Source organism: Ursus maritimus, unplaced genomic scaffold (assembly GCF_017311325.1).
Source record: "Ursus maritimus isolate PB19 unplaced genomic scaffold, ASM1731132v1 scaffold_10, whole genome shotgun sequence".
In the NCBI taxonomy this organism is placed as follows: domain Eukaryota; kingdom Metazoa; phylum Chordata; class Mammalia; order Carnivora; family Ursidae; genus Ursus; species Ursus maritimus.
The window spans coordinates 56,081,840-56,093,462 of NW_024423344.1; positions in this window are offsets into that span (position 1 = coordinate 56,081,840).

The window sequence follows — 11,623 nt, forward strand, 5'->3', positions numbered from 1 at the left end:
GTTTTGGACTTCCGGCTTCTGGGATTATAAAGGAATAAATTTTTGTTATTTTAAGCCAACAGATTTGTGCTAATTTGTTACAGCAGCCCCAGAAAATAAACAGTAGATAAGGGTCAACTCCAGTAGAAACTTGCATGATAAGCTAAGTAACTGTACTATAATCCCTGGTTAATTAAAAAATAATAATAATAGAGGTCTTAAAATCATAAAAATAAAGTAAGTAACAAAAAAATACATCTTCAATTACAATCCAAATATATAATCTTACCATATATGTTTATTAAAAATCAGGTAATTTTTATATTAATCATTCTGTCTACCTATATGTATACATATTAATTTTTTATGTGTCTATTGCTTTTTTTCTTTTGACAATTTTATCAAATCTATCCATATGCCACAGGAGAATGTACAAACACACAAAATATCATACACAAATTTTACGCCTTAAAAAGCTTATGAAACAAAACCATCCACCCCATGGGAATTCATAAAAACTTTGGTTGGGATAGACTTTAAAACAAGAAATCAGTGTTAAAACCTGCAAAGTCAATATGTAACCTTTTCAGAATTTATTTTCTAATCCTTAGCACTAGTCAACCAAGAGTAAAGAAAGAAAGAGTACACTGTATCATTTGCTGATAGTGAGTTAAAATGAAAGCAATTTGATTTTACTCCCCTTCTAACTTCTAACTAGCAATATGACATCAAAGAAGTTACTTTAAGGTTTTCTGTTTCAAATTCTCATTTATACATTGCTGCAGTTACAAAGTTATTGTGTAAGGCCTGTTTCAGTTTGAATCCTCTACTTTTCTCTCATTACAATGTTCTACTTTTCCAGCTAGAGAAGGACCAGACAATAATTTTACAACAACTTAAGTATTCTGGAACTGTTGACAAGGTGCAATGCAGTTAGAGCAACCAAGAAAGAAGTGAACTGTGAAACAATTGGCATTGTCTTTTTTTTCTACCAGTTCTGAGAATATTGTTAGATTTTGACATATAAACTGACTTCCTAAGAGTAGATAGATAGATAGATAGATAGATATGAGCATAAATAACTTGTTGATTGTTCAATATACTATCTGACTCCTGCTTATCAGGCAAATGTTTAATTCCATTAGTGTGTGTTAGTTATTGAAAGTCTGTTTTGTGGGTACTATTCTACCAATGCCAGTGGTCAGTCATCTTGAAAATAATCCCTCTTGAAATAAATGTGCAAACATAGCTAAGATGTACACAATTCTCGATACTATCAGTACCCTGAATTAAAATGACTAAGGATATCAGTGCCCTACAAACGGTGTATCTGAAAACTCAAAAGAGAATAGCATTCATTTATTACTGGTTGTGTGTCTGCATTCTCACATTTTCCTTTATGTTGACCTATATGTTTCCTATATGTTGGCTAGAAGGGTGAACTAGAATGTACAGACTGTTTCAGCTCTACCAGTTCTACACAGTCCTTTGCATTGGGCAGTAGACAACATGACACAATATATGGTTTGATTATATTTAATGATTTTGAATTATCCTAGATTTTCATCACCTTATATCATATGCAACAATACTGAGATTGCAGTGGTCTTTATAAAATGGTTTGAAATATTTAGTTTGAGGAGAGAAAATATTCATGCACCAGGAATAAAGATTTTAATGCGTTTATGAACTCAGTGCACTTCATGAAATCTTATATTGCGATGTAAACTTTTTATGGTATTATTCAGGTTATGGCAATCAACTATAGCACAATTTTGCAATTATTTACAGAATTAAATTTCACCTTATGTATATGTCATATGTCAGGAATATGTATATTTGCTAATGTTTCAATAAACTGTCAAGATTATCTAAAATTAATATAATATGTATGTTATTTCTAAAAGTTAATGATGTTTCTACCTATTTTAATAAAAAAATTTTCATACTTTATACAATGTTAATTTTATAAACCAACTAAACTCCTAAAAGCACTAGTCAAAAATAATATCTAAATATCATAGCTAGCTCCTGTAGTAAATAATCACTTCCCATTAATTATTTTATATGTCTTTTTTGTAAATCCAAATTTTTATTTTTGGAGTGAGTACTTTCAATCATATTACTACTTAGTTATAGTCTGATTATGAAACCACCAAAATGAATGAAATCATTAAATCAAATGAATCAGAATTCTGTGCCTCCCATTTTAAAGATATCGTTCTTTAATATTAACATTGTATTTTATCCATTTGGCAGATTGAGAACCTGGGTAAAGAGAAGTTATGTGACTTGTCCACCACACAAAGGAAACTTTTTGATCCAACAGTTGCCAGCAGTGCTGAAGACTCCAGCTACTGGAATTCATTTCAATTCTGATAAATGAAATAAGAATGTTTATTTCTGACCTCCCATATTTACAGAACAACTGAACAATGTAGGAGGAGAATACAAGAGATCTATTGTAACAGACAGCATGTATCTATGAATCAATATGTCCAACGCAACTACATTCTAAAGCTCTTACTGGTTCAATCAAAATATTTCACTCAAGCATATTGACAATTCTGATTCTGTGGATAAAAATGTACTGCCAATGCCATAGACACCAATCACCTCTTTGAACCAAGTGAGGATATAAATCAGCAAGCAAAGACAAGTTTTCAAAGCTTGTTCCAAACAGAACTTCAACAACCGAAAGCTGTAACTAGCAAGGACGTTACATGGATGAGCCTGCTGTGCAACAAACAGAGGAGGTAGCTTTGTTCAACTCCGGCTTTGAGCTGACCTGGGGCTTAATAGGCAGTCACAGTGCCAAGTTCTGCAAACTGCAGCACTGACCACAAATCAAAAATAGTCTTCCTTGGCATCCATGATTTTAGCTATAGCTAAACACATATGCAGTTAAAAATGACAGTGCCATAGTTTTAAGGCAAGAAGAACACATTATCTAGATATATGTATACATAAGTATTTTTGTAAAATTCCAAATATATTAAATGTATATATGCATGTACAAAATATACATAATTACTTAATGGACTGAAGATGCAGAAAAAAAGGAGTAGGAAGGAGTCAGTTTGAGGACTTACTACATTTTGTGATAAAATCTCAGACTTTCAGATTAAAGTAAATCGTAAGAAAGAAATTCACATTTTAGAATTTGGGATGATTGCAATGGAAGATGGTACTGTCTTCAGTATAAGATCACAGGAATGGATATCTGTTTTATCTTATGTTTTACTACCCCATTTATTACAAAAATCTCTGCCTTGCAGATATTGAAATTGGTAATTGTCGTCTCCCTGTTGAAAACCATCAACTGAGCTGCCAGATATACACCAATGTTATCCTTATTTGGCACATTTATAACTTTGATTATCAAACTAGCATTACATTGCAATTATCTTGAAGTGACACCATATTAAAAAAAAATTAAAAAGCAGATTGTGATGCAACTGTTGTACTGTGGAAAGCCTCTAAATATAAAATGGTGCTGGTGATTAAATTGTGAATCCACGATTTGAGGTGGTAGACAAGGAAAATAATTATTTTAATTTCTGCAGATATTATTTGGAACTTTAATACATGCAAGATAATCCTCACTCAGGGCAATGAATTCTTCAGATATACTCCATATGCATGCATGCAATGCCATTATATCAGTCTCAATTACATTGAAATATATCTTACAAATTTTAATCATGGTTGTTATTGTCGTGATTACATTATTGCTGCCTTCAAAAATATTTTCTCCTACATTCTCTTCTTTTCCATAAAATTCACATTTAAAAAGTTTAAACAACAACGTCACAAATTATCATGTAAAATTATAATTGATTAAAATTAATCAACTTAAAGTTGGAATTATGTAGTACTGAAATCATTCCATTAAAAATATAAAGTCAGAATTCTAATTCTACCAATAAAGTTATCTGTGACCCTTTTGAAGACCTTATTTACTTTCTCTGGAGCTCACTAAATGACATGATCACACCCTACTCAAAGGTATCTAAAACATCTTAAAAATCTAAAAATTGACCTTAGTATTGCTTAAAATTTATTTGCTAGAAGCACAAAATCTTCACCCCTCAGAGTTGATTATATTAAACACTGAAAAGCCACATTAAGGAGCTACATGGGTTGATTTATCTCATGATAAGAATACTAAGGTCAATTTTTTGGGGCGCCTGGGTGGCACAGCGGTTGGGCATCTGCCTTCGGCTCAGGGCGTGATCCCGGTGTTATGGGATCGAGCCCCACATCAGGCTCCTCTGCTATGAGCCTGCTTCTTCCTCTCCCATTCCCCCTGCTTGTGTTCCCTCTCTCGCTGGCTGTCTCTATCTCTGTCAAATAAATAAATAAAATCTTAAAAAAAAAAAAAAAGAATACTAAGGTCAATTTTTAATATAAAATGGGCACTTGGCTTTCTACTAAATTCAGGAGAATAAAAAAAAAATGGGTTCATTTGTAAAGAAAGATTTTCTTTACTTACCCAAATGTAGAAGAGAAACTCTGCCCTTGTATAGCTTTGTTTATTCATTTCATGGAGTGTTGAAATCCATATTTTATAATACACAAAAACAGTATTAGCATGTAAAATTACTTAAAGGAATGGATTTTTTTTGGTATATAGATTACCTGTGTACATGTCTTTAATTTCATGAAGAGAGATATATCATGTTCTTAATTTTCATTATCAGAAGTAATAGAGAAAACTTTTAAAATAAATATTTAATTGAAATATTTTCTCTTCATTCTGTGAGTACTTTTCTTTAAATTAAATTTAATAATAACATTTATGTAAATATGGAAAGTATATGAGATAGAGGAAAAGTAATACTTAGGGGAAAGCCATCCATTTGAGTATTATGAGTATCAGAAAAGCTGATTCTAAAATAGATTAAAAATATAAATGATGCAACATAATGCTAAGCAATTTATTTAAAAAATAGATTAAAATATCTTCAGGAAATCAAGGCAGCATGTTATGTCTTAAGACTCTAAAAGCATAAAGCACAAAATGAAATTAACTAATTTGACCACTTTAAAATAAATAAATTCTCTTAGAGTTTAAACAAAGTAAAAAGACAAGCTATACTATTCTTTTTCTTTTTGGAATGACTCCAATGAGCCATTTTCACAAAGTTGATTGAATGAGATTTTGTCAAGGATAACAATCACCTGGAAGTTTTTACATCTAATGGATAATTTCTGACATCTCATATTACTTCACCTCTGAATAGTATTCGATACAGTTAGCCACACTTTCTTTCCTGAAGCCATATGTTTTTCCTAGTTTCTAGGACATTATACTTAATTTTCCCTACCTCACTGATTACTCCTTCCATTTCCTTTGCTAGATTCTCCTCATATCCATGACTTCTAAATGTTAGAGTATCTTAGAGCACAGTTCTAGTCTTTCTCCTCTTTTCTATCTCATCCAATCTCAAGGCTTTAAACACTGTGCATAAATTAACAATTCTCCATTATATTTTTACTGAACTTTTCCCTTGAATTCCAGACTTATTAATCAAAGTGCCTACTAGATCTGTATTTTGACATCTAATAAGCATCTCAACTTAACTCTGTCCAAATCCTGATACAATGTCCCTGTGCCAAATCAAATTCTCCTTAAATTTTATCCCGCTCAATAATTGGTAATTTAACAGGACTAGTCTGTTTCTCATTGTCCTCATTACAAATAAAAGTCCTGAAAAGTTAGTTTTTACAATCATTTGGTTTCTATTAGATGGCAGAAAATACCACTCTTTGAAGTAGTGGCAATCATAAAATCTGATTATCTTTTTATATTTGTTTGTCTTGATGATTCTCAGATCTCTAGGCATCTTGGATACAAATGACATTTAAAATTATTTCCAATTATTGATAGAATACTCAATGCTTTTTACTTGTGCTCTGTATTCAATTTCGTTAGTTTTTCCTGTGATATCATAATTTTTAAAAATCCCCTTACAACAGTAAAGTACTTAGCTTTTTATGATGTTCTATTTATAGTTGTGGTGGTTCTTTTGTACCAGCGGAAGACATTTTTAAACATTTGGAGATTAGTTGTGCATATATATTTGTTATTTGCACTATAGAAATATAAAATATAAACAAATACTGATATTAGATTAATTACAAAGAACTTTGTTTTTACAACAATTGTACAAATGAACATTAATTAATTAACGTTAATTGGAATGTGAATGGATGTGGAATGAGAGGAATGACTTCTGGCTTGTCTTTAGCTTTATACCTCCTTATAATCTTGATGCGAATTCTAAGATATGAAATTTCTCCTTGTTTTTAAGGTATTAGGGAATTTTCATAAAATGTACACAAATGAGTCAAATCAATATGGAGGGAAATCTTCATATGTTAACAAGCATTTGATAATATATGCTAAAGTTAACCCTAAGCCCATCCACAATATGACTAGAAATATGTTATAGATCACATCACACAATAAAGTAGGGGAAACCCATCAATAAACTCTTATAAAATTACCTAGGTTCTTGGAAATTTTAATGAGATTTCCTCTATTGTATGAGTACAACATATTTTCTAAGCAAACAAATTGGATATATCTTTGTTTCTTTCTTGAAACAAGAAGTAATTTGGATTATAAAGTCTCTGAATTTAAAAGAACTACTTGCTTACAGAGATTAAAAACACTTGAAGATGTTAAAAAATCTAATCACACATGCAGACTGAAAGTAAAGGGATGAAAAACATGTACCATGCAAGTGGAAGTGAAAAGATAGCTGGGGTAGCAATACTTATATTGGACAAAATAGACTTGAAAACAAAGTCTATAACAAGGGAGAAAAAAGGACACTACAAAATGATGAGGGGAACAATCCAAGAGGAGGATATAACAATTATAAATTCTATGCGCCCAACATGGGAACACCAAAATACATAAAGCAACTGTTAACAGACATAGAGGAAGAAACTAATGGTAATGCAATAATAGTGGGGTACTTTAACACCTCTCTTACATCAATATATAGATCTTTCACTCAGAAAATCTACAAGGAAACAGTTACTTTGAATGACACATTAGACCAGATGGACCAATCATATATACAGAACATTCTGTCAACAGTGGAATATAAATTCTTTTCAAGTACACATTGAAAACTCTCCTGTATACATCACGTTAGGCCACAAAATAAGTCTCAATAAATTTAAAAAAAAAAGGAAATCATATCACACCTTTTTCTAACTACAATAGCATAAAAACTAGAGATCGATCATAAGAAAAAATCTGGAAAGAATGCAAATACATAGAAGCTAAATAACATGCTACTATATAACAAGTGGGTCAACCAAGAAATCAAAAGGAAATTTAAAAAATGCATGCAGACAAGTGAAAATAAAAACACGACAGTCCAAAATCTTTGGGATGCAGCAAAAGCTGTTCTAAGAGAGAACTTTATGGCAATAAAGGCTTACCTCAAAAAACAAACAAACAAAAAATTCAAATAAACAATCTAACCTTACACATAAAGAAAAAGAAAAATAAACAACACCCAAAGCTAGTAGAAGGAAGGAAATAATAATGATTAGAACAGAAATAAATGAAATAGAGACTAAAAAAGCAAAACAATAGGAAAGATCAATGAAACCAGGAGCTGGTTGTTTAAAAAAATAAACAAAATTAATAACCCCTCAGCCAGATGGTGTTAGAAAATTTGGACAGCCACATGCAGAAGAATGAAACTGGACCATATTCTTATACCATACACAAAAATAAACTCAAAATGGATGCAAGACCTAAATGTGAGACAGAAATCCATCAAAATCCTAGAGCAGATCACAGGAAGCAACCTCTTTGACCTTGGCCACAACAAGTTCTGGCTAGACACATCTTCAAAGGCAAGGAAAACAAAGACAAAAATGAAGTATTGGGACTTCATCAAGATAAAAAGCTTTTGCACAACAAAGGAAACAGTTGGCAAAACCAAAAGACAGCCTACAGAATGGGAGAAGATATTTGCAAATGTTTTACCAGATAAAGGGTAGTTTCCAAAATCTATAAAGAATTTATCAAACTCAACACCCAAAGATAATCCTGTCAAGAAATGGACAGAAGACATGAACAGACATTTCTTTAAAGAAGACATACAAATGCCCAACAGACACATGAAAAACTGCTCCACATCACTTGGCATCAGGAAAATACAAATCAAAACCACAATGAGATAACACCTCACACCAGCCAGAATGACTAAAATTAACAAGTCAGGAAACAACGAATATTGGTGAGGATGTGGAGAAGGGAACACTCTTACACTGTTGGTGGGAATACAAGCTGGTACAGTCAAGTCTGGAAAACAGTATGGAGTTTCCTCAAAAAGTTGAAAATAGAGCTATCCTATGACCCAGCAATTGCACTACCAGGTATTTACCCCAAAGATACAAATGTAGTGATTCCAAGGGGCACCTGCATGCCAATGTTTATAGCAGTAATGTCCACAATAGCCAAACTATGGAAAGAGCCCAGATGTCCTTTGACAGATGCATGGATAAAGAAACAATAAAAAAAATCTTGCCATTTGCCATTTGCAATGATGTGGATTGAACTAGAGGGTTATGTGCCAAGTGAAATAAGTCAGTCAGAGAAAGACAATTATCATATGATTTCACTCATATATGGAATTTAAGAAACAAAACAGAGGAGCACAGAGGAAGGGAGGGAAAAATAAAGCAAGATGAAATCAGACAGAGAGACAAACCATGAGAGACTCTTAACCATAAGAAACAAACTGAGGGTTGCTGGAGGGTAGGGAGATGGGGGGATGGGGTAACTTGGTGATGGGCATTAAGGAGGGCATGTGATGTAATGAGCACTGAGTGTTATATAGAACTGATGAATCACTGAACTTTACCTCTGTAATTAATAATACATAATATGTTAATTAATTGAATTTAAAAAATAAAATTAAAAAAAGAATCGTTCCACTTCTATACACTCATAATAAAGGAGTAGAAAAGAGAAATTAAGAAAGCAATCTCATTTATAATTGTGCCACAAAAATAACTAAGAATAAACTTAACCAAGGCATTCACCTGTACTCTAAAATTTATAAAACACTGATGGAAAGTATTGAAGATGATAACAAAAAAATGGCAAGTTATTCCATGTTCTTAGACTGGAAGAATGAATATTGTTAAAATGCTCATTCTTCCTAAAGCAGTCTACAGATTTAGTGCAATCCCTATCAAAATATCAACATTTTTCACAGGACTAGAACTAATAATCCTAAAATTTGTATGGAATCACAAAAAAATCTCAAATAGACAAATCAATCTTCAGGAAGACGAACAAAACTGGCATAATCACAATCCCAGATTTCAAGATACACTACAAAGTTCTAGTAATCAAAACATTATAGTGCTGGCACAAAAATAGTCACATATATCAATGGAATACAATAGAGAGACCAGAAATAAATCTACACTTATATGGCCAATTAAACTATGGAAAGGAGAAAAGAATATACAATGGTACAATGGGGGCAAGACAGTCTCTTCAACAAATGGTGCTGGGAAAACTGGACAGCTACATGTAAAAGAATGAAGGTGAACCACTTTGTTATGCAATACACAAAAATAAACTCAAAATAGATTAGAGTCCTAAATGTGAGATCTGAAATCTTAAAACTTCTAGAGGAAAACATAAGCAGAATTTCTTTGACATTGTTAATAGAAACAATTTTTCTAGATATGTTTCCTGAGGCAAGGAAAACAAAAGCAAAGACAAACTATTGGGACTACATCAAAATAAAAACCTTTGCATGGCAAAGGAAACCATCAACAAAAAGACAAGACAATGCACTAAATGGGAAAAGACATTTTCAAATGATGTCTCTGACAAGGGGTTAATATACAAAATATAAAAAAAACTTAAACAACTCAACATCAAAAAATCAAATAATCTGATTCAAAAAAGGGCAGAGGACCTGAATAGACATTTTTCCAAAGAAGACTTTCAGATGGCCAACAGATGAATGAAAAGATGTTCAAGATCACTAACCATGAAATCAAATCAAACCACAATAAAATATCACCTTACGCCTGTCAGAATGACTAGAATTAAAGAGGCAAGAAATGACAAGTGTTGGCAAGGATGAGGAGAAAAAGAAACCCTTGCTTGTGCACTGTTGGGAACGCAAACTGATGCAGCCACTGTGGAATGCAGTATGGAGGTTCCTCAAAAAATTAAAAATGCTGTAATTAGCCATCCCTTTAAAAAAAAAAAAAGTTTCAAATACTACCCTGAACTAGAGCCTTGAATTTTTTTAAGTTTAGCTATGAGATAAAGTCACTGTAATTCATAAAATAAGAAGCAAAGAAATTCAAGTTAATATCAAGCTGACAAGGAGTTGAAAAATATAAGATAATTTTAATAGGTTTATGCAACATTTGAAGATTTTAAAACTATACCCTATTTCACATGTAAATACAAATAAATCACATAATTTAAGTTCAGAGAATATCTCAAAGCAAGGTAAATCTCTGAACAAATTTAATTGCTTTAGTACTTTTTATTTAAAATACATTTCTCTCTGATTTTATCCGAGTATAAAAATTAAGTGATTGTATAAGTCTGGGTCGACTTTTGTGCTCTATACCAATGACCTATTTTTTTTTTATCCTTATGCAAGAACCTCCCTCTGTCTTGATTATTGTAACTTTATGATCAGGTGCTGGTGCTCTAACTTTGTTATTTTCAAGATTGCATTAGATAATCTAGGTTATTTGCATTTCAGTATACATTTTATAATCTGTTTATCAGTTCTACAAAAAAGGCCAACTGGAATTATAAAAGATTTCATTGAATCTGTACAACAATTTTGGATAACTGTCATCCTAACAATTTAGTCTCCAATACATAAGCATAGTTTATTTTCTCATTTATTTTGGTCTTTCAAAATTTTGCTTAGCAAAAATTTATAGATTTTAGTGTATCAGTATTACATATCTTCTGTTAAGTGTATCCTTTTTTATATTTTTGATGTCGTGGATGAATACAATTAAGTCATCCTCAGCAAAATGACTTTTGGCTGAACTGTTAAATTTGCCAGGTTAACACCCAGTAAATGTTCAACTACACTCACTGGATGGGGGTCAGTAGAGTTCTTACACTAAATGTACTTTTACTGCAGGCCCACACTTTACCTATTCTCTTTCATTTGACACTGTCAGAGAGCCCTATTGCTCTTGGGTCATGATGTTCTTGCAGAGAATGAACTTGCTTTACTTATGCCTGAGTGAGAAGTAAACACATACAAGTAAACATGTACAAGTAAACATGTGCTGTTTTGATGTGGTGTGTTTTCACATCCCATACTTTAAAAAAGGGCTGAAAAGATGTCCCCAGGCTGCAGTCCCAGCAAAGGACGAGTGGCATTGTAACATTTTGTAAATAAAATTCTTCTTATAAGTTTTTCTTATAATTTTTCTTGTAAGTTTCATTTTCAATTTGTTTGCCAAGTATAGATAAAATTTGCAATTAGTTTTGTATGGGATCTTGTAACTTTGCTAAATTAACATACTGTTCTAGTTTTTGTTTTGTAAATAGCTTAGCATTTTTTCTGTCCATCATGTCATCTAGGAATACAGACAGTTT